Genomic DNA, 27,189 nt, shown 5'->3' on the forward strand with positions numbered 1-27,189 from the left:
TACAACGCACCAACTCCTTTGAAAATCACAATAGAGAGCTGAGAGGCTTTTGTCAAAAGTTGATGGACCAGGACAGCATCGGAATCTCTTGACTCTGGACAACGACATAATTTGCAATTGTTCGTCCGGTGCAAATCTTCGATATATGCTGTCCTAGTCCACCAACTTTCGACAAAAGCCTCTCAGCTCTTTATAGTGATTTTAATTGCATTTTCAAAGGAATCGATGAATTGTAGAGGGTGTCTCCGTAATTAATGTGAAAATTCTATATTTTCTTGTATCATTGTGAGTAACAGAATCGAATGGGAGAACTTACGAGTGATTGATCAAGATAATGTATTCTCCTTATTTGTCTAAATTGCATGGGAACTGGCTATATAGTATACAGATGATGAATATACAATATACAACTGCAAAATATAAATCATTGAAAACGCAAAAATGTTACAGTACACCTCTTATAAAAAACGCGAGAGCATATTGTTCATTAATTTACACTCAGAATTAATTTCATTATAAAATGGGGTAAATTGGGGGAAATGAAATGTTAAAATGAAGTTAGCAAGGTTAAAAGGAAAAGTTAGCAATGGTGAAATAAAAAATAAATCTTGGACAGAGAAATATGAAAGAAAACTATATGAAATAAGGAAAGAGAAAATCCCGAATTCTGATAATGACACCATATAAACTACACGCGATCGTCTTTTTTTATAAAATGGAAACTGCTTTTAACAACGTGTGTGTTGGGGCGTGCAGCCTTCAAAACCAAATTTACTAGGTTAACAATATCTGATTAATAATGAATCAAAGGCAATATATTCGTGGAAACACTACTTTAATTCATTAGGCTACCGATAAACGTCGTGTTTAAACCTTTAGCCCTTTCACGCATAAAGTATTACTCACGGGACATAGGGAGTGAATGTTTTTACGATTCGGTTTAGCAATTCCCTCGAAAATGCTAGTATCAGATACAATGGGAGGGAAACAGAGGAATAGAGAGGGAGGGATTGAGTAAGAGGGGTATAAATGAGACGAAAAGACACACAGGTAGATAGATGGATGATTAGATAGATTGACAGATAATAGAGAACGTGAAAAGAAAAAAAGGCAAAACGACCTAAACGTGACGTCACAATCTATTTTCTACAATGGAATCAATAGAATTTACAGGACACATACCCCTTTTTTACACCCTTCCCCCTTCCTTCTTTCTTATGTATTTTCCCTCTTATTTCTCTTCTTTTTGTATTCTTTTTTTCACTACTTGCATGGGGCCGTTACCCCTTGTTGCGCTACCCTTTGAGAAAGTAGAGAGAAAAAAAGGGGGAGGTGGGTAGGGAGAGAGGGGAGTGAGAGTAAATGTGCAAGAAGTAAGTGTGAGAGGAAATGCGGAAAGGATGCGTGTGTGATAGAGGGGGAGGGGCTTAGTGAGGGGGTGGTGAGAAAGAGAGAGAGAAGGAGGAGGAATCCCAAGAACTAATAAAAACTACCAATTTGATTAAAGTTGGATTTACGGTGATATTCCCTGTACAATGTAGCACTTCTCATGTTCTTACTTAATATCACAACAATTCGAGAGAGGATCATCTTTCAGTAAACTTGTATTTTCTCAAGAGGTATTTGATTGTGAAGAGAGATTATTCCTGTCTTAGAAAAAAAAATCTTATATTCAATCAAAAACATTGATTGAACAGAGAGATGTGATTATATACAAGCTTATTTAAAAGCCCCCGAAGTAGCACTAACCAGCTTATTATTTTTAAAGGTTATTGTTTAGAAAGGGAGAAAGAAAGGGAGTTTCCCTTTATTTTTATCTCCATATCCACTGAGAAATCTTATTCTTCATTTTATACCCGAGAACCTTGGACGCAATTCAAATGAAGACACCAACAATTTATTGTATGTTTTTATACAACTAGATTTTTTTTCCTATTTCCAGAATTGGTATTAATGTATTTATTGAATAATAAAAATTATCAATTGCCTGAATATTTGCATTTTAGTGACGTTGTGCGCGATTTTTCGGAAGGTGGAGGGTGGAGTTGCACTCGAACTGAAAAAAAGAAAAAAAACGAGAAAAGTTAGAGATTTAGCAGAAGAACTGGGGTCCAGTTGCAGACGAGAGAAACATACTTGCAATGAGACCATAAGTGAAGCAATATAAAAATGTGGAATAATACAGGTGCTTTAATATAACTATTTCAGAAAACGTCACATTAAAAAAATATATACTCTTACTTGCATAGTTAAACTAGCTATACCGTAGTCTTGCGCAGTAGCCCCAGCTACGATCACTGGTCAATGTAAGGGTATTTTGGCTGTGTTTAATAGTTTTGCTTTTCAAAATCTCCTTTTGAATTCATGTAATTCGATTAAAAACCCAGTCACATGTAGACACGGATCCTCAAGGATCACAACGGCAATGCCGGCATGATCCAGGGAGGTCCGGAATCGTTTTGCCTAGGATTAAGCATCGACGAGCGTTGATGACTGTCACATTTCGTCTACACGGCATCTTCACATCTACACGGACCATGCCGGCAGAGCACATCGTCTACACGATTTATCAGGGCGTCACCACGGAATTACACGGATCTACACGGCATCTTTATGGACCCACACGGCAGCTACACGGACCATATCGGATTGCTTCGCCAACACAGCAGTCTACGGGTGACGCCGGATGTTTTTGACAGCCCGAAACTGCTGTGTTGGCCTCCCAGATATCCAAGGACCAACACGGACCTCCAAGGATGCACAAGGCGCGAACACGGATCTCTCCCTGGACGCGAATTTACCACTCCGGGTCAGATCCGGGGTGGTACATGTATTTGACTGGGGCTTTAGGCCAACCAAGGGGAAAAAAGGGTTTCTGGAGTTCTACCACAAAAATATTTGATGGCCTCTAAAGACAGGTTCTTACTGTGGACAAGCTGCTGCTATAGACAAGTTTGACTACATAATCTTTGGTCTCCCGAAGTAGGTTATAGCAATATAGATCTTTAATTTATTTGATACCATCTCCCTTGGATACAAACGTATTTTTGTTTCTTTGTAATGATGAATAAATCCGATGATTAACAAGGATTTCAAATGAAATTCGTGCAGTGCTTAAAGAGCTGGGTACATTAATACGATGATTTACATGAAACGAAACCTTCAGCAGTAGTAGCTAAACAACACTATTTGTATTCATAGTCACAACCTCGCTCCCAAGATGAAATGGAGACATTAGCGTTTGACAGGGCCGGAATTGAAATGAACTGGCAGGCCACTGGAGTTGAGGTGGTCTGGAATATTCTTAACGATATTGTATCCAAGTTGACGTAAACCTCGCTCCAGCATAAACATGATAAATAACTCAAACTTCATCATTTTGTTGCGGTCATCAGGTCCATAGAATTCGTTACCAAACTTAGTCTTTGATTAAAATTTAATTAGAAAAAACGCTATCAAAAACTGACAAAAAGTCCTTTAGTCAGTGTTTATGTTTTGTGGGAATTTTAGAATTGCGTCATTGATGAATAACATTTAGCTAGAAAAATACGATTGTAATGCAGCATGATTAAGGTCAAATGCTATTTGGTTTTAAAGGTATATACATTTAAAAAGAGAAATTGAGAAAGAAATCCTTGTGCCGTTTAAAAGTTCACGAGAGCACACATTCATCTACAACGTTTTAGTTCCACAACGAATTGTCTTCTTATCTATTAATTACCGTTTGAGTTGTTAAATATCTCAAGTTTTCGTTTGAATTGTTAAACATCTCAAGTTTTCGTAGTTCATTTATTTTGAATGTTTCATTTACCGCATAAAATCGGGATCTTTTTCAAGAGTAGAATCTGATTTAAATTCATTCGATTCAACCAGACCGGCAATTTTGAAATATCTTAAGTAATATTGTTCCGCGATGTTCAACACGTTCAGGATTTTATGTTAAATTGATCATTCGAAAGTGGAAGAAAATGGAGAATAAGTTGAATTTCGCTGCAAGGGAAAAGGATGTTACTGAAGGTTTGTTAGATTCATGAAGGTTCTATTTATGGTTGCATGGTAAAACCGAAAGAAGCCGAAGATGGTGACCTTTCGAATCACGTGACCCGCAGGCTTGGCGGGAAAGCTTTTAGCGATGTTTACCCTAACCACATCTTACCCACTGAATAAAAGTTGCGAATTTATAGAATGAAGTCGTCTTCTTCTTGACATAAAAGTATGCCTCAAGTCTGGACCACAGTTCATGCTGGTGAGCCGCAAGGAGTATGCATAGTTGATACATCGTAATGGTGGGACGATTTAGTAAACGAGCTACATTTTCACCCTCTATATTGCATTATAAAGCGAGGCAAACGTCGTCATCAGGAGACAGATGTGGGACGGGAACGTCCCACATCTAAAGTAGAGATGAAAACATTGGAGAATTCAGAGGGAGGAAGGGGGGGGGGTTGCGAGGAGTATGCATGGAAGAGAAAAAGAAGAAGTAAAAAATGACAAAAAAAACAGAAGTAATGTACTGATCAACTATCCTGCGTTTTTTTCGGGGGGGGGGGGGGGGGTAGAGACTCCATAGTTTTGGATTAATAGCGTACGTTTTACTGCAGTATTGCAGTTTTAACATCAGAATTTGTTCGACTTTGCTTAATGGTCCCTATGCTTGGAGACTTTTTTTTTTTGGGGGGGGGGGGGGGGAACCTAAACACCAATTACATAGCCAAACACATTATTTTTTCTGGGTGAAAAAAGTAAATTGTTCAATAATAGTACGAGCGAATGAGCAACGCTCTATGGCTAATTTCGAGGGTGTTAGATGTATCTTTAGATTGGATGAAATCTGCATTAAATTTTGAATTTTTGTAATTTCAAGAGGGAGGGGGGGGGGATGTCTGCCGCTTACTCAGTTTAAATAGATATGTGAGAGCAATCTATCATTTAGGGAAGAAGGTTGTTACTGATGACTTATTTCGATCGGTTGTAATTTATATGAAGCACGTACTTTATTAAAGAAAAAAAAAACTTAGGCCGCCTACAATTTGACTTTGAAAGAAGAAGAGCCCCCCCAAAAAAATCGGAGAAAATATAACGACGGTAGGAGAGGAGGAAAGGAACGGAAGAAAAATATTCCGATATGATTTATTTTTGTTATAAAGACACTTTTTTTTTTACTCATGTATAGAAAATAAAACATGCTCTTCATGACACGAAACTGTCTAAGGGTGTGTTTATGCTTCCATTGCGAGGACAGAATCAGCGATTTCAAACGTCGATTCAAAACACCGATCGTAAACGTGGTTCTGGGAGTACTGTTTATGCTTAACTTTTCAGAGCAAATCATGATCTCCAGCTGGCTTCGCATCGTAAAGCGAGGTCAAATTTGGCGCGCCTTTTTTCGAAAGTTTTTTTTTCCCATTGTTGTTTATTACGTAGAGATAACATGGAGCAATACGACTGTATTTGCCCGCGGATTTTCATCTCACCGGAAGCAGGTACCAAATGACGTCATTTAAACACGTTTACGATCGCGGTTGTGTTTATGCTTCCCCAGAAAGCCTGATTCTGGTCAAACGACGTTTACAAACGCACCTTTTTGTGAGTTTACAATCGGCGTTTTGAAACAGCGTTTATATGAAAGTAAGCATGGACGCAACCGTGTTTTGCACTAATCACGTTTGGAAACGCTGATTCTGGCCTGAAAAATGGAAGCATAAACACGGCCAAATTCTAGTCTACAAACATGAAGAATGTCGAAGATTGATAAAATACCGTGCAATCAATCTAATTCATGTTCTCCTTGTTCACATATATTCCAGAAAGTAAACGAGTGTAGCATGTTCCAAAGCAAGGTCGAACTCAATGGGATTATATGCGGTGCTAGGATAGTGAACTCAAAGTGATGCGCTGTAAATGATGGATAACATACGTTTCTGTTATTTAGAGCGGTAAAAGCAGAAACAGAATAGGTTACATAATTGATAGAATGCCTGTAAAATGAGTATTAAAGGTGAAACATGAAAGCACATGAGGTGAATGGACTGTACACCAAAGGAGTTCAGCTGTCAGTGAGAAGGAGGGTAAGAGAGAGAGAGAGAGCGAGAAATGGTGCGTGTGCTGGGGTGTGAGGGTGTGTGCGTAGGTGCGTATTTTTGTTTGGTAGTTTTACAAGTGACACCCTTCCGAGTTTCAAATATATTTTCTGTACATCATTAGTAGGTTTGCCTATGGAACAAAAAGATGTTATAAAAATTAATTGAAATAAATAAATACATCAAAATAAGTAAACCTCTTTTTTTCTCTCATTGTACTTAAGGAAATACTGCACTGCAGTTATGTATGCCATCTAAACTTTTCTATGTTACACTCTCTTTCTCGGAGGTGGTGTGTTATTATTTTTATGATTAGTGTCATAAACTCTCATGTTTGCTAAAATATTTTACCTGTCATAAAATAGTTCATAATTAATATACAACATTTATGAGGCGCCGATTTATCTAGTTGCCTATTCAATGGCGCGCTATATATATATTTCCCCGGATGTAGCTCCAGCTGCTAAAGGCGCTTGGTGCATTCAAGGAATTAATCCTGCCGGGTACCCATTCACCTCACATGGGTCGAGTGCAGCACAGTGTGGATAAATTTCTTGCTGAAGGAAAACACGCCACGACTAGGATTCGAACCCACGACCCTCTGTTTGAAAGGCAAGAGTCAGAACCACTAGACCATGACGCATCCGCAATTAATAACTTGTTAAGCTGACAAAAGGAAATAAAATTGTTAAAATCCATATTAATGATGGTTTATGAATAATAGCTCAGTCTTTTTCTTTATGAAATGTCCCCCGAATTAAAATACATGTACTTCTATATCAGGTATTTCAATTGCAGCATTCTCAAGTCACCGAGAGCCATTCGGGTGTACCCTTCCCGACTGACCCCTTTTGATGGAGCTGGCAGTATCCTCGAAGTATATTTTTTTCAACTGAGCTAATGAAATTCAAAGCATATCCTGCATGTTTAACGTCATATCAGGCCCATATTCTACGCATGCTATATGATTCCATGATTACAAAATATATGTATCTCCGTTTTTTTTTTATAAAAGGTTATTCTTATAATTCATGCTGAATTTAGTTTTATTGTCCAAAATACTTACTTTCATCAATCAACTTGCGATCGACCTCTTAAATCTAGAGCTAAAGTAACGATAAGAATATGATTTACCTAGATGTGATGACGTCAATATTCAGTGCTGGCTACAGTACCAAGAGACTCGCTTGTATTCTTCAGAGTGCCATATGAAATTAAAGATTCATGTCACGGACTTGACGTCTGAGAGAATAACGAGAATGAAAGACAGATGAGTGAAGACAGGAAAATAAAGAGATAAAGAAAGGGGAAGGGGACAATAAATAGAGAAGGAGTTAAGAGAGAGAGGGGGGGGGGGGGTGGGATACATGTATCTTTACTTAAAGAAAGAGATTGCGTAACCGATCGCTACTTTAGATATTTATTTAACTTTTTTTATAATCATCTGTCAAAAGATCGCTTTAAAATAATGTTTACTTGACTTATCCTTGTTATTTCTGCAAAGTTAGATTAAGTCGGGAATGGCGTAATCTCAGATTCAACTTTACATCATCCTGAGCAGAATTAAATGGGAAATCCGGCATAGAGTTGATTCTTAGCTGTAGCTAAGAGTCAAATTTGACTCTGGATGACGATATATCGTTATCCAGAGTCAAATTTGACTCCTTTGGACTAAAGAGACGGGCAAAATCGCAAAGATAACTATACTGCATCCGCAGACATGATTATGTTGCTATCTGTACATATTTCATTTGTGCTTTTAATGTATGCTGTTTGAACGATTTTTCGCAATAAATTCCATATATGACCAGCTGATGTCATAACTATCCTTCTTTTGTAAAGCCAGGTTGAGGATACAAAACACATATTTATATTCTAAAGAAAAACAAAAGAAGACACCGCAAAATCCATTCCCCATCATTTGAATTAAACACGAACAACAAAAGACGGATCCATTTGGTGTTAAGAATAAGTATATTTAAAGGTAAAAGAAAGTAGTTGCAGCAAAACAATTATTTCATGCGGAAGTCTTTTAAATCAAGGTTAAATGCCACAATACTATCATACATCTAGTGCTGATACATCGAAATAAACTCATTTTGTTAAATCATGGAATCTTAGCTGAAAAACCGATCATTATAATGAATTACTAGCACAAAACGGAATATGTGGGACAGTGTATTAATATTGTGTGGAAAAATACCCAACATTTCATGGAATTCCGTGCTTGTTTTGCTCATTTCTTAGCAATTAAACATTTTTTTCAAGAGCTATTTGGCACCTATTTTTATTCAAACATACTTACACTTTGGTGGTCATTTTATTCTGTTCGGTTCGAACTATCGTTTTGATATTGTTACCACAACTTTCATATTGAAATGATATCCCCCTTCCTATTTTTTTTCTTAGAATGGTTCAATGACCTCGAAGGGGAGCAATGATACACTGATCACGCAACAAGTCTATTTCCGACGTGATATGTAAGATATCCTCCTACGCTGTCTGTACGAGTGATGTGCGCCATCCATCTCTTATTATGGCCACCACTAAACGGGAATGCATGACCAGTATGTCTCAATTGTAGAGGTACTTACTCCAATCAAATATAACTAGCTTCAAAATTAGGAACAACATGTTCACCATATGTACGCCAGATATGAAATCTGATCCATGCATTACCAATACTTTGCGTTCTGTTCTCTACTTGTATACATGTAATCTAATAACGTTGATTCGAGTTGAGTTGGACATTTTGAGCCCCATAAACATGATAAAGAACTCAGAAAATGATATTTTGGAATATTCGTTTTCTCATTTGTATCTCATATCTGTTAATGGGGTAAAAGGACTCCTTGTGAATTTCGAAATGAAAGCATGGCCTACTGAAGGTAAAACATGTTTCGAGAATGTAATTGTACATCACATTTTTCCCCATGTAAATAATTGTTTTCGAGTCTTGTTTAGGTATCTGATCTTTTTATTCTTAATTGATTTCATTTCGGCTTAAATCGGTCACTGCATTTATAGTTCTTTCTTCTGATTGTTCTATCTTTTAATCTTCATCTTATTTTATCCCCCACTCTCACCCCACCCCTCGAAACCACGTGATCCATTTCCTTCCGTTAATTTAAATTCCAGAGATAAAACAAAACGCCTAGCTCTATACATATCCTTGGTGTTGAGTTATCATCATTATATTTCCGATGGCTCGCTTAATATGATTGATAAGGCGTGATGCCTAATCTCTTAAACATCCGTAGAATGGAGGATAGATATGAAATGTACAACACAGAGGATTTAAATCAACAGCAAATAATTTGTTTAATACCAGTCTACTCTTTAAATTTAGTGTCTATTTCATTTCACCAGGAATTAGCTATTAAATTTGAATTACTAACATAATAATAAAAAAAAATAATAATAGCTTGATTTATTAAGCGTTTTTGCCTGTGGATACAAAGCGCTGCTATTACTGTATCACCCCGGTTTTAGCTCGAGCTACCATCACCGGCGCTCAGTGCATTCAAGGAAATAATCCTTGCCGGGTACTCAGTCAACTCACCTGGGTCGAGTGCAGCACATTGTGGATAATTTATTTGCTGAAGGAAAATACGTCATTGCTAGTATTCGGACCCATGACCCGCTGTTTGAAAGGCGAGAGTCAGAACCACTAGACCGCGGCGCGCCCACACATATCGGAATCAATATCAATGTGTCATCGTGTACATGGTGTATCCGTTACAGAATGAATTGGGTTAGAACGCAACTTCACTATCAGAGTTTAAAATCAAACACAAGGCTTGTAAACAGATATTGATAAGCACTTCTGATTGGTTGAAGTCAAGTTACAATTGATTTTTTTTTAATGATTGCAACACCCTATTCTCTCATCTGCTCAATGTCTGGTGAAATTGTAAGAAAACAATCTCAAAATAAGTATGTTTAATTCCTAATGCTTATCATCAATTGTAAACTTAGTTGTATATATACATAAAACGCGGCAGTCTCATTAACTCGTCATATTGATACGTGGTTTCTTTATTCATTTGTTCATTTTGTTTGTATCGGCAATGATTGGGGGAGGTGTTTTGAATTTGTATTTATTTTTTAATTAATTTTGGCGCCTTGTAAACTTTTGTACATACAGTGTCACTTGTTGACGCGTCAGTGAACATAAAATTTAAAGTACTTTTATTAATGGTGAATAATAAGTTCCATATTGCGCCACATTGTCATGAAGTCACGAATACGGAAAAATATGTTCTTATATTATACAAAACAGTTACAACTATCACCAATCATATTAAAAAACTGTCGTCCTTTTTGTTTTTGTTTAGAAAATGCCAATGTTATTTTTCCTCTCTCTTACGCACTTTCTCTTCCTCTCTTGCCCTCCCCGTCTCTTCTTCTTCTGCTTCTTCTTCTTCTTCTTCCTTCTTCTCTCTCTCTCTCTCTCTCTCTCTCATCCTATCTTCCTACCGTCTCTCTCAACCTCTTCCTCTGTTTGTGTTTGTGTCTGTCTGTGTCTTCTTCTCTTTAATTGCCTGTGTGTCTCACTTATTTCTACATTTCTGTCTTATCCTCCCTTCGTTCTATTGCATTACATCACTTGCAGAGTAAACTTTCCCTGTCATTTAAATTCATGTTTTTTTATTCTAACAATCTTCATTAGACAAAAATACACGGAGACAAATGTCTATAACAAATCGAATCACAATGCATTAACAAAATGTTTATAGTTTACAGAACAGATTTGGACGTTTGTCATTTGAATGTAATTAATTATTGCATCTTACAAAGCCAATCTCTGACTGGTGATTCGAAATGGAATTGATTATGAAAGATCAATCCGGAAGGTATTGAGGAAAGCGAAAATGAAAGAGACTTTCTCAAAAATAAATCAATGCAAACTGCATATACTGTATACGAGAGATGACGAATAGGGCTTTGATTGTCAGATAACATATCGTACTGCATGAATAAAAATAGGAAGAAAATGAGGGCAACTAGCACTGACTAGAAAGGTTAAATAATCTTCACAACATAATAAGGCCAGAGAGCAAAATATTTTGAAAATTATTAAACATGATTGAGATGGAAAATTCCGATACGAATTTATGCAATGTATTTCGTTTCGATACCAGATTGTGGTTTTACTCCGTGGATTTTCCAAATATGCTCTCTTAAAAGAATGAAAATTATGCATGACCTATTTTGCTTAAACAGTATTAACGTTTATCCCCTCGATAGACAAGTATTGTATTGTGAAGAAGTTTGCATTTTGTTCCACTTATTCAAGAGATCCATCAAAGCAAGTTTGTTCATGTAATATTGAGGCTTATCTTAGCTTATTTTATGCTTTCTTAAAAGAATGAAAATTATGCATGACCTATTTTGCTTAAAAAGTATCATCGTTGATCCCCTCGATAGACAAGTATTGTATTGTGAAGAAGTTTGCATTTTGTTCCACTTATTCAAGAGACCATCAAAGCAAGTTTGTTCATGTAATACCGAGGCTTATCATTGTCTCTTTGTATAACCCTACTAGATTTTATTTCATTGCGTGCTTTACTTTTGAATGAGAAGAGAGAGGGAAGAAAATATGAGAAAATATGGGACGGGGATAGATAGAAAGTGAAAGGAAGGGAGAATGTGGAACGATGGGAAGGATGAACGCAAAAAAAGATATAAGAGAAATATAGATAAAGAGAGAAAGAGAGAGGGAAAGAGAGAAATAAAGAGGAAGAGAGAGAGAGAGGGAGGGGCGTACAAGAAAACGATTAGATTACAATTAATAGTCATTATTTTCATTTTTTTTATTTGATAGCATTTATTCCATTCATCATTAAAAGATAGAGCAAAACAAGGTACATTCAGATTTAAGTTACATTAAATGGGAAAATCGTAAAAAATGCAATGATTAAATATGGAAAACATTTAGAAAAATTATTTAGAGTGTATACATATGAATGAATGAGGTGGCAAGTAAAATGGCAAAGCATTATTAGTGCTGCCACCTTTATTATCGTGTTGACTTGCAAGCTTTCATGTGTAATCTAAAAATCCAAAAGATGAATTTGTTTTATTAACGATAAACGGGTAAAATAGAGAAATGATTATGGCAAGTTTAATGTAAGTAATATCTCGTTTATGAACACACATCGGATTTATATGAAACGAGATTCTTATAATGCTCAATACTCCTGTGTGTGGACACACACTAGTAGTTGAGATTGATCGATGAAAGAAATTAGAATCATTGAGCCGAGACAATTTCGTTATTAGCTCTAATCTCATCAATCATAAAAAAGTGATGGTATAATGTAATATGTCTTATTAAATATTTTCAGCATTGTAGTATGTTATTTACTTCGATTTTGATTCAAATATAAACTGAACGATTTTACTGCCCATACACAATTCTAATCGTCATTACAGCTATAGAGATAACAGGTCCTAAATACATGTAGATCTTGTTCATCATGCCAATCAGATCACGTGTCCTCCCTTTGTAAAAATTGATAATCATTACAGATTGAGGAACATTTGTAGGCGTTGCTGGGCTAGAAAAAGGGAGAGAATGAGAGGTAGAGAGAGGACCGCACACACGCTATCACTCACCCATATAGAAAGAGAGGGTTAGTGTGTGAGAGAGAAACAATACAGATAGAGGGGAAAAGAGCATGAGACAGAGACACGCACATAATTATATACACACACACACACGCATACACTCACCCCACACCCCAACGCACACACAAAATTGAGATGGGGTGTAATCCGGATAGAAGAAGGGGGTTAAGAATGAGAGGTTAAGGATAACTCAATGCCTTAAGAGGGTGTAACACCTCACAAATCATTTTCCTACTTCTTACCCAAACACATGCTTACTATTACAAATTCAATTATAAATGAAAGGACACGGGTTACATAACAATCAGACAAACCTACCCCCATGTGGTGCTAATACTCTTGAAACATCATCTCCCAGCAATCGAGTCATTCTTATCGTTATCATTCTTAATACTGGCGACGTTTGTTATCACGGCGTCGTAAAAATGCATTTTAGCATTGCAGCCATTCCTAAGTCGACGGTCAGTGATGTTTGTCTTCTTAACTGACCAACGTGATCAAAGGGTACTTTTAATATTTCCTACTGGGATGGACATGATGCAAGCAAGCTGTGATGCATCTCAAGCTGAGTGTTAGTAACTGCAAACAGTTATTATTAGCATTAGATATACTCAATTGGGAAAGCATAACCCAGTCAAATTAAAGGCGTTTCGTAACATATTGAAATGAACGGAGGAGGTGCCTCCTGATTTGAAAAAAAAAGAATTGGCTGAATGAGCTTGTCAAGTCATAATTTTTAAAGTCTAATTGTCAAATAATCAATTCTAATCTAGGTTTCAATTTGTTTCTTCTTGTTATGTAGAGAATATGTAACCTAATTTAGTTTGTGTATGATATTTGATAAATATAATGGTAATTTATTATTTTCTTTAAATCATTGTATTTAGTTCTTTTGTGTGACATGTATTTTGCCACTGAAAAGACTACCCTGGTCTAAAAATAGAATTGAGCAAGTAGAGTAAATAAACGAATTTAATCTGACAAGTATCCAGACAATTTTGCACTGCTTTTTATGATTAAGCCTCAGACTATCACGAATGAACTTGATGTGTCACTAATATGTTCTCTGACTCTTCTTTTACCATTTTTTCTGTTTCTCGTACTTTCTTCTTTTTCTAATTTATTTTCTTATTATTTTCTTATTTTTCCTTCTTTTCTTCTTCTTCATCTTCCTCTCCTCGTCGTCGTCACCCTCCTCCTTCTTCCTCTTCTTCTTCTCTCCTCCTCCTTGTTCTTCTTTCTTCTTCTTCTTCTCCTTCGTCATCCTCTTTTTCTTCATCTTCATCTTTGCCCTTTTTCTTGGTTTTCCTTCCCTCCTCCCCTTGTACTAGATTTTAGTGTAATATTAGGATTCCATTTATTTAAAATAATGCAGTTTAAAAAGTGAAAACTAAATATCGAACCAATGTTCTATTTTCCATCATTTTGCTACTTCTTTCTATTCATTGTTTGTCTTTTTTTCTGTCGTTCAATAGAGATCGTTGGAGACTGGTAGAATTATGTTTGCCTCTCCCTGGTCCGGATATCTGGAAATCAGTTTTACACCTGCCCGTGACTTGCAAATCACATGACAAGTAAGTATCTAGTCACCTGACACGTTAACGTTCCTGATTGGCCGTGACAGATACAAATGGCGCGTAGCTGTAATTGACATTCGGGCGGGAAAGTAACACTGACCCGCTGAAGATGACACGTTGAATAATTGAGGTCAAAGCTATGACAAATTTCATCATTGTAAGTTAGAGAATGCACGTCCATGGTCGTGATGGTAGATGCATTTATTTTACCTATATATATATGAGTTTCAGGAGAAAGAATTAGACAATAATAATCATATGGGCTATCTCATGATGATCGATTTAAGGCATATGAATTTGTTGATGTTTGATAACGAAAGTGTGTACTGACCATCCCTATAATTTGAATGATATAACATAACTTTTCTATAGAATCTGGTACAACCATGCTGGAGAAACACAGTGCTGTGTGTTCAAAGTGTGTTGATAAGTGTATTCACAGTGTGTTCCCAGTGTGTTCCCAATGTATTCAGATCGTGCTCACAGTGTGTACCCAATGTTCACAGTGTGTACCAAATGTATTCAGAGTGTTCCAAGTGTATTCAGAATGTGCTCACACTGTGTACCTAGTGTATTCACAGTGTGTTCACAGCGTATTCACAGTGTGTTCACAATGTATTCACAGTGTGTTCACAGTGTGTACCAAATGTACACACAGTGTGTAACAAATGTATTCAGAGTGTTCCAAGTGTATTCAGAATGTGCTCACACTGTGTACCTAGTGTATTCACAGTGTGTTCACAGCGTATTCACAGTGTGTTCACAGTGTGTTCACAGCGTATTCACAGTGTGTTCCCAGTATGTTCACAGTGTGTACCTAGTGTACACACAGTGTGTTCTCAGTGTGCTCCCTGTGTGTTCCCAATGTATTCACAGTGTGTTCCCAGTATGTTCACAGTGTGTACCTAGTGTACACACAGTGTGCTCCCTGTGTGTTCCCAATGTATTCACAGTGTGTTCCCAGTGTATTCAGAGTGTGCTCACAGTGTGTACCTAGTGTATTCACAGTGTTTCAGAGTGTTCCTAGTGTGTTCACATAGATGACTATGTGTAATTGTGTTTCACACTGTTAAAATATTCATTTTAAGAGGGTGAAGACAATTTCACAACGTGGAAACCTCGACAGCGCGTATTCACAATGTGTGCACATTGTGAGCTTTGTGAAAATGTTATTCACTCTGTTCATACGCCCCAATTAACAGCGATAGGACAATTCACACTGTGGATTTCTCGACAGTGTGGTTATCCACAGTGTATTCACGTGGAAGAGGATGTGTACATGTAAATGAGATTCACACGACTGAAATGTTTGAATTTAACAATGTGAGGACGATTTCAAATGAGGGTTCACACTGAACACACCGTTTGCAACGTTGGACACCGACGTGTTCTTTCTCCGATGGTAGAACAAGTATGTTCTATTCCTGTTTTTTGGATATCTGCGATTTTTCAAAATGAAGCATAGATGCATAAAAAAATAGCTATTAAAGAACTCAATTTTCTAACATTTCCTTCCTTAATTTTGTGTGCAATTAAATGATGGGAATCGTATTTTTTTTCCAACACCACTCATGAAATAAAATCAATCGAATTGATGTATTTGGAGATAATGTGTTTTTGATAACACCGCAATCAATAGAAACCACTGACTTTGGTCACGAATCGCGGTCCATGACCAAGGTGATTTAAAACATTGTTTAGAATTTATAGCTAAAACGATCAATAAAACATTGTTTTGGGATTATTGTTCATCTCTATCAAGAACACATCGGGCAATCATGTAACTTTACTCTAAAGTTCCTCGTCTTTTATCTTAAATTTGGTTGTCTGTATAATGATGATTGTTACGACCTCTGTATTTATCCATTTTCTTTATAGAATGAAATCGTAATTTTCCATTTATAGAAGAATAACTTTTGGGCTTGTAAATGTTAGCTCGACACTACCCCCCAAAGAAAATATATATATATATATATATATATATATATATATATATATAATAAAATGTTGACTAATGGATCTGGAAAGCCTAGATTTTTTTTCCAGTTGAAGAGTAAGTCAAAGATTTTACCAGCATTATGAGATGTAAGTTAAATGAATAATGAATAATAATAAAACGAATCTTACTTATTTTGGTCAATTTATGGTAAATATGGCTGAAACCGCGAGGCTGGACACAATTCACTGGAATCGTGCGTACTGCAGATGCAGGGAAAATTTTCAGGAATCCAAAATATCATTGAATCTTTGGTTAATGACATTTTTATAAGTATTATTTAAGACACGCATTCAGAGGTATAAGTTTAGGCCTAGATGTATTTAACCGTCTTTACAGAGCAGTCGAATCCATGTTACCGTCAGGTTGTACCTTCCATCTTTAAATATGACTGAATGTTCATCGTGTAACACCATCAGGCGTGAATGGTTGTTTAATTTCTTTTCGCCTCCCAACCTGAACCACACTTCATCCTCCCTCCACACGCCATCACACCATAAAAAAATCACTACCTTAGGCGCTCCTTCTTATCAAAAGTCATAGTAAAATACCTCCCAGATAATCAGTAATTCACAACCGCATTTTACATCTGTTCATCTTTCACCGGTTGTTATACTTGCATAGCGCAGCGGTGGCGTGCAAAAACGCGAGCCCAGAAAGCGCCACAATAATACGTCACGTGATGATATAGAACTTATATTTCTCTCTCTTTGCAGAATGTATTGTGTACAGAAGACACACACACACGCACTAACGTCAAACACCGTGTGTGATTGTCGCACCGCCGCCAGCACCTCAAACGGTAATCAGGTCCGTTTAAACAGCGGGCATCACGAGCTGATTCTTCCGAAATCTTCCTAGTCAATTTCTCCTAATCAGTGAAAAGGTCGAGTATTGGCTGCATTCGATACGCTCCGGTAGTCATTGACACCATCCTCAGACGATTTGCCCACCTTGGATTCCACAAAGAACTAATAAAAATCGACAGATCTTTTTTTTTTCTAACATCCATTCTGGATTCATGAACCAAGGATTTACAACTTATTGGATCTATTTTACCCCCTTCAAATAAAGACAATTTCGATATAGTTTCTGCCGAGTATTGCAAACTTTGATAGAAGCTCAAATCAAGTTACATCGGAAGTCAGATGATGAACGCCGTCTTGATTAGAAAAAGGGATAAGAAGATATGTGTTGAATACATTTTCTATTCCAATTGCTAGGCGCCATTAAAACGATAAAATCATTTTTGCATCTGGGCTCTAAGATACTGGACGCCGTATACGTAGAAGTACATCAATATCAGCTTCCTTACAGCTCTCTGTTCATTCTCATGGATTGGTTTTCCAGTCCAAATAAGCATCATATTAATCAGTCCATTTATATTTGAGAGCAATTCGAAGAAGTGAAGAGAGTAGATTCATATTTTTATTGGCTGTCAGAGGCAATCAGGACTGCTGGATTTTTACATTATGGATACAAGATTTTCAGGAAAGCTTAGCGGTTGGATCGCCGTGCCCTGTCTTCTAATTGCCGTTGGAATCTTTGAGGGTAGCTCTGCTGCAGAGACAATACAGATAGGTAAGCTATATCAAATAACATTCTTTCAAACAAAAAAACTGATGAAAATGTTTTTATTGATCTTTCTCATGTCGCCTGGACGCTCTGGCGTCAAATCGAAATATGTCAACCGAACATTGACCACGTCAAAATAAATTTATATGAAATTGCAGGCACGCAAATTTGTTTTTGAAACCACCACATTCTTAATATTAACACAATGATTTGCAAAATACATTAACATATATCAAACATTGAACAGGTGAGAATCTGAGCTGTAATATATGAAAGAAACCACTGGAGAATGCTTTTCAAATTTACTCTCTCTAATTTCGTGTTATCAAAATTACAATAAGAGACTCATAAATTATGATAATGTTTCGCCCCTGAAATGCTTATGAAATATTGAAATCAGGATGGAATTATTTTTCGTCACTTTTACCATTTCGCATGTTTTCTAAACGCCCTCGGAACTCTTTAGTGTAAGCAAAAACAACCCCCATAACATCGAGATTCGAAGAAAATGTTGTATCATGCGTATAACATGAAAGATTTATGGATTTCCAGATTTGAAGCTTTGAAGAAAATTAGTCAAGAGCATGATCTGTGAAGATGCGATACAGATTTTTTTTAGCAATATTTATTATGTCGTATGAAAAAAAAAACGTTTGTATGCTACCGATATTTAAGCTATACTCCATGGACCATACCTGTAATAAATTTGCAATTCTCGAATTCCATATTCGATTTTGTTTTCCATCCGTGCCGACTGCCCTTCTATACACATTTCTGTTTTTCTTATTAAACTTGCATAAAGCAATTTTGGTGGGGGAACCAGGGGCTTCCTCGTGTGATAAAAAGCCGCACCAAAAGGGCTAGGAATTGAAACCATGAATAGCATTATCAAGGAAATGGTATCATGAATGTGCATGAGCGTAGAGTTATATGAGGTATTATCTTGAAACTGTTATGCAAAAAGGGCCTTACAGCCATTTTTGCCTTTTTAAAGGAGAACAAGAAATGAATTAAGTACTTTATCATTGAAATATTAATTCTCTTGGAAAGATAATAATTTAATATTTCTCTCCTCTGTCTATGTAAATTATGTAAAAATGAAAACTATGAATATTATGTGAGAGATTCATTTGAATAATAAAAATTAAAGAATATTCCTTCTGTGCAAATTTGTATATATTAATAGAGAAATTTTTATATTTTTAAGATCACATGGTATAAGATTTGACTTGGCTTAAATAAAAAAAGGAATATGATTTTATTTAAGAATACCTTTCTCCCCGTACGATAAAGTTTCGCCATCTTTATGGTATATACAGGCAATGATTGGATTGGAGTCATATAATGCAGCTATTTAGCAGCCGTGTATATAATTTGTGAATAAGATGAGAAAGTGGTAATCAAATCAATGCTTCGTCCATGATTAATATTCTATCGTTGCGCAAATTACAGGCAAATGAGGCAGAGGGTGAGTGCAGTCTTTGACACGAATAACGAGTTCGTCTTAATATTCATCTATAAAAGCTTAGAATAAGTAGCATATTGTTTAAAACTTAGTATAATGGTATTGATTAAAATAATTAATGAATTATCATTTTTCATTTCAAAGTAACTTTTGGAAATTGACGTTTAAGCACATATATATATATTTATATATATATACATGTGTATATATATATATACATACATAATTTTTTTGGGGGGATGGGATTTTTTAAAAGTATAACGTCCATGTCTTGAAAGATTGCGTGCATCAATTATAAAGTAAAGTTGATCATGTTGAAGCTGCATAGTGTATGGGAAACATCCTTATTGTTTTTAAAATCGAAAATCCTTTTCTGTACGCGACATGGACTCATCCCTTTACATTTTTCTCATAATCCGAAAATGCCTAATTGGTTCGGTGATTTTGTGAGTGCTTTTCATTCATACCTGTATGGATTCGTCTCGGCTCGTACACCTAAAACGCTACACAAAACAGCAAACAATTAGACATTATTGATTATTGATAAATCGAGGGGTAGACTGACGACCAAATTATAGGCTGTCAATCCCTAGGGATTGATCAACCAGTTTGGAAACTCTCATTCAAAATGGGACATTATCGATTAAAAACATACTCTTTTTAGGATTAACAGACGTGCAGGTTGTTCACTCATATATTGCCATTATACATGTCAAGTATTGATACTTGAGACATGTTACGTTCTTAGACAATATTAGAGTTGACACGCTGTAGTAACTGACTTTTGTGGCTCAAACCTTGCTCAGGTTTCATTAGCTATTATTAAGCCATTACTTGTTATATGATTATTTTGAGTGAGGTATATTATTTGGTCTTGCATGAATCTGATTCTATTATCATGAGAAACACGACTTCATAAATCGTAAATCATAAAATACGACTTCGTAAATCTGGAATCCGAAGAAATTTCACTGCTTAATTGTAGAGTGTCATGTATTCATTGCATGAAACCATGACCAGTGGTTTTAGAATTAAACTCGATTTAAAACTGTGGGAATATGATCTATTAAAAAAAAAACATTTTTTTTAGAAACCGTATACCTTTTATTTTGGCTCTTGATTTATAAGCGGCGATGCTTTATGAATTATGTAAGTTATTCTTGAAGTAAAATTAATGAAGGACAAGTCCACCCCAACAAAAAGATGATTTGAATAAAAAGAAAAATCCAACAAGCATAACATTGAAAATTTCATCAAAATTGGATGTGAAATAAGAAAGTTTCACTTAATTTCAGAAAACAGCACATCCTGGTCTGTATGCAAAGGAGCTGACTGATGACGTCATCCACTCACTATTTATTTTGTATTTTGTTATATGATATTATGAAATATTTAAATTTTCTCCTCGTTGTCAAGTGAAACAACGTTTAATTCCTCCCTGAGCATGTAGAATTAGCATTGTTTACTATATGGCTCACTCAATTTGGTCCTTATTGTCAAATTTTCAAAAAAGAAATATTGTTTAATTCAAACGATAAAAAACAAAAGAAATAGTGAGTGAAGGAGATCATCAACTGTCTCATTTGCATGTCACTTAGTTGTGCATATCAATTTTGGTGAAAAATAATCGAAACCTTAAATGTCATAACTTTCTTATTTTATATCCGATCTTGATGACATTTTCAGCGTAATATGCTAGTTTATTTTTTCTTTTTTTAATTCAAATCAAAATTTTCCTGGGGTGGACTTGACCTTTAAGGTCCATGGCTGTTGTATTTAAGCAAAGACTCTCCAGCGTCTTTACATATTCCGCTTTCCGTACGCATGGTATTCTCACGACATCAATTAATGTGTCGTTTAGTCTAATGACATTTATGAATATGACCTCGTTAAAAATGAATGTGAGTATTATATTTATCACGCCATATTTAGTATCTCATCAGTTTAGGCTGACATCAGAAAGACAATGACAGACATCCCTGTCAGACAAGACACGGCCTACTAAGAAAACAAACGGAACGGATCAACCTCGAAATATCTTCAGCTTATTTAACATAGATAATAACACGTGTACTATCACCCAAAGTTGTTTCTGGCCGTATATTCCTTGGGCCATATCTACGTGTACAGTCTTGTGATCTACCCAACATGTCGCATTGTAGCTGGGTTGATATCAATGTTAGACTGGTGCCAGAATGCAAATGCATAGTGATCCGTTTTATGACAATGTTAAAATGTGAAATATAAAAAGAAAACGGCGCACATATGGTGAAGAGGCACCGCTGTTTGCTGACGAACTGTCGGTATAGAACATCATGCAAAATGAAACTCAAAAAGGCATTCAACTTTGAATAATATGATGATACATTATCTATATGAACAAACAACTTTAAGGACTTCTCATGTATTGTGAATTTGATCTGATGGTATGTGAAAAATACTTCAAAATGTTAAAAGGACTGTAATATTCACGCTATACATGAAATATGTATCTTTTACAAAACTCTCTTGACAATATCAGCAACATACCATTACTGCCATTAAAACGAATTGTATTATTTTTTTATTCTGTATATAGAAACAATGACAGTTATTGTTGTTTGTATAATAATTTCACACTAATAGTGAAAAGGTTTTTATAGAATTCTGAAGCTTGTAAAAAATAATTTGCAAGCTACAAGGGTGAGAGTAATAAAAATATGTTTATTATTTATGAACGGTTGGTTGTAAAAATAGAATTGGTGTATCGAAAACATTTTTGTTTTTTCAAATCATGATGTAAAAGTAACCTAATAAAAATGCATAATCGAACGGGTACATTCCTATTGAACTCGAACTCACGAAATATATATATAAGATATGAGATGGTTCCTTGAGCGCATATACGTATAGTATGCGTTCGTGCAGAGAATGTTTACATTATTTTGTCTGAAATGAATTGATGCTCTGACAAACACATCGCTCATCAAAATTCATTAACAATACGAATTAGAATTCACAGGAGGAGAAAATGTTAATGAAATCAGGAATGCACCTGATAACATAGGATATAGAGATCTTAATTTTGATTCGTCTAGACAGTCAATATCATAGGACTCATCTTAATAACACGGCCTAAAGCAGACTCCAGATAGTGTAGGAAAATGCCTGATCGGTGGCCACTCTCTGTGATTTGCCTCCCTATGTAATGAATATTTCAAACAATATTTCAAATTTATGAAAAGTTACTTTACGCATACATTTATCCATGTATCTTCTAGTTATGAACTACGATTTCAGCGAATTGCAATCCCGTTTGATGACACTGCTTTTTGCTTTTTATTAAACAAATGCCTCATCCTGAAGTCAGCCACTGTATATGCTTCTGTGCTTCTTGTATGCTCCTGCTGCTACTGCTACTACTTCTGTTACTACTATTTTTTCAAATACTATGACTGCTTCTACTACTACTATTACAACATTTATATTACTATTACTGCTACTACTACTACTACTACTACTACTGCTACTACTGCTAATACTGCTAATACTTCTAATACTCCCACTGATATTTCTACTACTACTACTACTACTACTACTTCTACTACTACTACTACTACTGCTGCTGCTGCTGCTGCTGCTTGTACTTCTACTGCTACTGCCTTTTCTACTACTACTACTACTACTACTACTACTACTACTACTACTACTACTACTACTACTACTACTTAATGTCGGCCAGACTACTACTATAATACTACTACTACTATACTACTACTAATACTACTACTACTACTTCTACTTCTTCTACTACTTGTACAACAACAACTACTACTACTACTACTACTAGAAGTATCAATCACTACTAATACTACAAATACGACTGCTATACTACTTCACTACTTCTACTACTACTACTACTACTACTACTACTACTACTACTACTACTACTGCCACTTCTGCTGCTTGCTATATTACTGCTGCTACTACTTTTTTTTTACTTCTTCTTGCACTACTTATACTGTTGTTGTTAATACTATGAATATTACATGTACTATGAATACTATAACACCCACTGATGCATTATTCACCTGAACAAGTGATTAAGAATACATGTTTTTCTTATTGCAGTGCTGCACTGCAATAAGAAAATTGATTGAGATCTAATGCATGAGATAACCTGTGTGGATTATAGGCCAGTTCGCATCGCTCAGGGTGGATTAATTTAGTTCAGCGGGGATATCTTCCAAGCTTTTTGATATTTATTTGAACCTGCAATATATACATGCACTTAGGGCACAGAATGATTAACATGACCTAGAAGATTACCAGATTATATACAGTTACTTGGACTCCTTATTATCATTCATTTGAATAATACAAGGCTGGCCATATGAAAACAAATTATTTGTTGATGTGAAACCTTGACATCGGAATGATTCTGACACGATGTGGTGCTTCATCCGTAGTCTTTTTGATTGTGTAGACATTGTGAGTAGAAACCTTCAAGTAAATTGGGTTATTACGGAATGTTTTCTAATAATACATCAGTGGGTTGAAATAACACTGAATTTAACACCGGTTTAAAGCACTTGTGATCAAGTGTAAACACCGGTTATGTGTATCTAAAACCACTGGTTTTACAGAGAAGGTGCACCGCAATTGGTACCCTTCCAAACGTACACATCGATTCTAACTGTCACACTGGTTACCCCCTAATACACCATTGAAAGGTCCTTTGTCATTCAATTATATTCTATTGTTGAAAACTTGAATCCCATTGTTACGTAATAATACACCCTTTTTGGAATCATTTTAATTCCTTTGCGACTAATTCTAAGGACTTAAATCGCTTGAATGAATGGAGGTTACAACCCAATCAATTACCGATGTCTTCTTCCAGTGAATGGAGCAATTCGGCGTTCTTGTTATGAAATTCATACAAAGGGATCCATTCGAAAGCGTAATTAAATGATTAGATGAATTAGATATATATATACACCGATACTAATTAAATTGAATCATCTGCAGGTTTGAAGAGTATACTAGCGAGAGTGTGGGAAATTCGAAGTTGAGCGTATGTATTAATTAAATCAAGGGTGTGTACGTTAATCTTGTGTCTGACTGAGAAAAAAGAAGCTACACAAGTAATGTATATAAACTATAATAATCTTTAATCGGTGTTCGGAGTATGGTGGACCAAATTAATGGTTATTACATGCATTCACATCTTACAGAGATTTAATTGTATCCTTTAATCAATTCCATTCATTTGTGTAAAACGAATCCATTTGTCTCTATTTTACAAATATTACAAACTTGAATAGAGTATTAGCAAACCTTAACGAAATGCTCAATTATACGTTTTGCTGTATAATGGCTGATCAATGTGAAAAATAAAACAATATTAATTGGATGAAAACAAAAAATTTCGAAAATCTAAAATGGTACTTATTAATAAGGGAAGGCGGTATGAGACGTCGTTTGAGTAATCTATGTCTTTACCAAATAGATTCGATGTGATTGATAACCACAAATGAATATAAAATAATAATATCCTGCCATTTCATTCTAATAATACAGGACATTGATTTCGATTTCTTTGAAAGTGTTAACGTGTAGAAACGAAGGATATCTGATACTGATAGTGTTACTCATTCAAAGATTATCTGTTTCTTCGAGTACTAATAAATATCACTCGTTTTCAAAGGTTTATATTATTTTCAAATATAATATACATGGACAGCAAAAACTGTGGTGTTAAGCGGTGTACATAGAGAACCACACCAGTTATTTTACACCGGTGTTAAATTTGTGGTGTTAGTTTTACACCTATAGGTGTTATTACAACATCTTTTGTTGTTACATTTACACTCTTTGGTGTTATGTTTAATCTCTAGGGTGTAATTTTAACACCTCAGGGTGTGGTCCTCTGAACACCAATTGGTGTCAGTTTTAATACCGCAGTTTTTACAGTTTGTCTTTGTGTGATACATGGTCACTAAGATTGGATGGACATACAAGTCGGTAGATTTTTTTTTAAATCAAAATTTCAAATTTAAATGTTCATATCCTTCCCTCCCGTCGTTATTTCGAAGTCTACCTCACACGCAACTTTGAGAGAAGATTCCGTACGATTTTGTCGCTTAACACTTATATCTATGGTCATAACTGTGGTTTATGTACATGGTCTATTTATTGACCGATTGTACCCATGCATGAGTTCCCATTCATATTGTTAGATATGAAGAGATGGCAATGTGTACACACCTGGTCCTTAACCGTTGAAGTGAAACGTTAGGCAGGGAACTGTGACACTGCTCAAACCGACTCCAACACGATCGAAGCTTTTGCGTTATTTACAATTACATCCAAACGGTCGGTTTGCCGTCGCTTCGTTGGTAGGACTGTGCTGTTCTGTTAAGTGACCACCACAGGTGGATCAAAGAATGCAGTACATTTTCTTACGCTCGCTGGAGCGCTATTGCAATGACTTGTTCAACTGGATGTGATCTGATTGGATGCATCAACGATTTAATGTGCTGAGCAAATATGGGCATGATGAGTTTGCACATTATTGGGTACGGTGCACATTTGCACTTTCCTGAATTGAATGAGTTGAAGATGAGCTGTGAAAAATAGGATACAAATAAATACGACATTATATAGAGCCTTTAAAACAATCTGATTGAAAACAAGACGAGAAGTTGGAGCAGAAAGGCAGGTGCCCCTTGCCCTTTATCGATGCAGCTCCTTTTTACCGCTCCTCGTTTTATACCTATTATCGTCATTTTTTTTTAAGAACTGATATGTCATTTTAGGTAGTGAGCTATAACCCCTTTTAATCTCTTATCAGACAAATTCAGAAGAAATCCACCTACCTACTGCCCCACCTGTGTAATAATGATGATAAACTGGAACCGCCTCTTTTTACATGCATCCATGCTCCCTGTTCATGTTTGTGATGAATTAATGAATGGATCCATTCAGTAAAATTGCGGGTATCCCGGCGGAGACCTATGCTCGAAGGTCTCGCTCCCCGTGGAGGGGTACCTGAGCTAGCATCAAGGCATTTTTGCCGATTATTGGAGATTTGCACGTAGATGAAAAGATAGTGATCCCATTGCTCCTATTAAGCGAAATGATCACTAGTTTTATTCAATGAATGGGATAAAGGTAGTTGGTGCTGGAGCTTACGACAATCTCACATTTGAAAATCAATATAGAAAACATTAAATACAATTCCAAAGTTAGCATTTACGATTTTCAAAAAACATCATCGACTTATTAAACTTCACGTGATAAAATATCTTTAGGAATTAAAGAAAGAACATATATATATTTATAAAATGAAGAAAAATCAATTGATGATGTAGTCAGACGGGCCTGTATCTTAATCGTTTATTTGATTTAGTCGTTTATTTTGTGCTACTTTAATATTACCACCAATTTCATTATATTAAAGTTTGGAATTGTAATGAGACTTTTGCACTCATAGAATATGCACATTGACACATGACACATCGGTCATTTATCACACTTACTGTATATTCTCATTCATGAAATCAAAGAGTTTAATTAGTATATATTACAACTGTAAAACCACTACATCCTCTTCTATTTGGATTATTATCTGACCTTTCTAATATTAAAGAAAACCACGTGACCGAAAAGAACAATCCTTAACGCGAATAACTTAAACAAGCTAAAAGTTGTATTAATCAGTCTTTGTCAGCACGGCGCTGCGCGAGTCACTTTAATTACTACATGTTGATACGTGGATTGTTTTATTCATTTGATTAACATAATGCAATTCTTTCTCCTGCGGTGAACGATTTAACATGTGTATTCGATGAAGAGATGTAACAAGTTTGGAGTTCCGCT

The 27,189-nt window shown here is 35.7% G+C and overlaps 1 long non-coding RNA gene across 1 annotated transcript; it reads left to right on the top strand.

Annotated features, from left to right (window-relative positions):
- Window positions 1-8,495: 8,495 nt before the first annotated feature.
- Window positions 8,496-18,181, top strand: LOC121412668. The gene is made up of 3 exons (XR_005969649.1): window positions 8,496-8,666; window positions 14,189-14,287; window positions 17,003-18,181. It is a non-coding gene; the product is annotated as an uncharacterized LOC121412668 (long non-coding RNA).
- The last annotated feature ends 9,008 nt before the right edge of the window (window positions 18,182-27,189 follow it).

This window comes from Lytechinus variegatus, chromosome 4 (genome assembly GCF_018143015.1).
Source record: "Lytechinus variegatus isolate NC3 chromosome 4, Lvar_3.0, whole genome shotgun sequence".
Taxonomy (NCBI): domain Eukaryota; kingdom Metazoa; phylum Echinodermata; class Echinoidea; order Temnopleuroida; family Toxopneustidae; genus Lytechinus; species Lytechinus variegatus.